The sequence below is a fragment of the Capsicum annuum genome, unplaced genomic scaffold (genome assembly GCF_002878395.1).
Source record: "Capsicum annuum cultivar UCD-10X-F1 unplaced genomic scaffold, UCD10Xv1.1 ctg81876, whole genome shotgun sequence".
Taxonomy (NCBI): domain Eukaryota; kingdom Viridiplantae; phylum Streptophyta; class Magnoliopsida; order Solanales; family Solanaceae; genus Capsicum; species Capsicum annuum.
Genome location: NW_025892627.1, coordinates 896 through 3,077, shown reverse-complemented (window position 1 = coordinate 3,077; position 2,182 = coordinate 896). Strand labels below are relative to the sequence as shown.

Sequence of the window (2,182 nt, the reverse complement as noted above, 5' to 3'; positions counted from 1 at the left end):
TTGTTTTTAATTTTCTATTTATCATGGTATTATAAAGAATTAATAAGTGTAAACTGACTATTCTCAAAGAATGATGCATATATTTTTATGTAAACAAAATACTTAAGAAACTGTTGTTATTAGGATAATAAACTTTAAAAAGTAAACCAAATTAACACATAATAGATTAACCCTTTAAGAAACAAATGAAGAAATTCAAAAGAAGTTGCACCAAGGTAATAATTAGGTAATAAACATATGCCTAGGTAGAGTAATTCGATCAAAACAAAAGCAGTTCATTCTATTTTTAATAGTTCAATAACATTTTTGACCCACCAAAAAAACACATGCTACTACTTCATGAACAAGTAAAGGAAAATAAAAACAAAAACATGCTTACTTAGTAGCTAATAATGCTTTAATATTAGTACTAACTACTAATTGCTTCAAAATTGGCCATCTCCTGAGCTATTGAGTTCATAAGGAACAATTGAAGAACAATAATCAATTGAAACCTGATTCAAAAATTGATCCTCATCTCCAAATCTTTCTATTTTCATCGTTGAATTCGACGAAGAAGATCCATTTAACATACTCAATTCATCAACTCTTGTTGTTACGTTCTTCTTCAAACTTTCCAATGCAACCATAAATTCTTCAAGTTCATCAATACCCTTAGTATCCCCCATTGTTATTATCATCAATATTCACCAGCTTCTCTTCTTCAATATTCTCTTTCTTCTTCTTCTCCGCTTCCAAATCTTTACACATATAAGAATAATACTAGTCATTTTGTTGCAAGTTGAATTCATCAATGGTCGATGATGACAATGACGAAGATGATATTCCAGTGACGTAACGGTCAATAACAGCATCACCACTAGGATGACCGAAAGTGGAAAGATGTTGGCGCTTTAAAGACTGAACCAGAATAACAATTTCTGCACCAGCTAATATGCAAAGTTCACTAACTTTTTTGAAAAGTCCTAAACGACGTTTTGAGAAAGTAACATGTCTACTGTTCTGATTGTCAATTGGCTAGATTGCAATTTTTCTCCGCCCTTGAGTTTTCTTAACGATGTTAGTGTTAACGTTCATGGTGACCAACTTGATAGCGCATTTGAAGTACTAACGCTTTGTGCCAATCTAATGGAATTGTAGGGAATTTTGAATCTCTGAATATATTGATTGTGACTCGAGGAGACGATTAATTGCAACACACAGTTATCCACGTTAATCTATCAAATGAACGAACTTTTGAAGAATCCAATATTTGCAACGCATGCAGTTATTGCTGCAGGATTTTCTACATTAGCCACTGCCATCGGTTACCCTTTCGATAGCCTTAAGGCCCTTGTACAGGTGTGAAAATTGATAGTGACCCTGAGCATTCACTTAAATGTATTATCTTACACTGAGGGGAGCATCTTTAATGTCTTATTGTGCTTTGGTTGTATATTCTGTGGAATGGAATGCAGGTGGGATCAATTAGCGGTAAACAACTCACTGGTGCTGATGTCGTCAACAAGGTTAGAACTTTGTCAGGAAGTTCAGGTGACTCAATCAGCTATTTTTGTTTTATGGTAACCAGAAGTGATGCTACTCTGCTCTCCCATTTTGCCTCATGACAAAAGTTATTCGGATGATGTATGATGTATCAATTGTATTACTGCTTTTATGGGAAATGCATGCATTATAGGTCTTATAAAAGACCGATGAAAAGTTCATAAATTTTCTCGTATGGATGGCTGTTTTATGGACATCTTTCGATCTTAAATGTTAATGTTCTTTTAATCTTTTGTGACCATTGAAGGCTAGTATAATGGTGTGGGGTGGTTGAAACTTGGAAGGTCATTGGGTTTGGGAGCTCGCTTTGGTGTTTATGAAATATTAACAAATTATTGCAAAGGTATGATTTCTTCAGCTGCTTAACTATTTTTTAACCTTTTTGCCAGTCTTCTGATCAAAAAATCCAAACCTAGACCAAGAAGGATTTTTTTCGCATGATTATGTTGGTTTGTGTGCTTGTCTTGTAAATGGAAGTTCTAGAACATCTGCTCTGTTAAAGAAGCCATATAGAATCGCCCGAAATAATAGATGAAGTACTTGAAAAAAAGGTGATTACCACATCGGAATAGTTGCCCACCTAGAAGCCACATTACCATACTCCAACATAAATGCTTTTAATAAATTCCCGACCTCA

General features: G+C 34.2%; 1 pseudogene; it reads right to left on the bottom strand.

The window, feature by feature from the left end:
* Positions 1–266: 266 nt before the first annotated feature.
* Positions 267–1,077, bottom strand: LOC124895405 (annotated as a pseudogene).
* Positions 1,078–2,182: the final 1,105 nt, after the last annotated feature.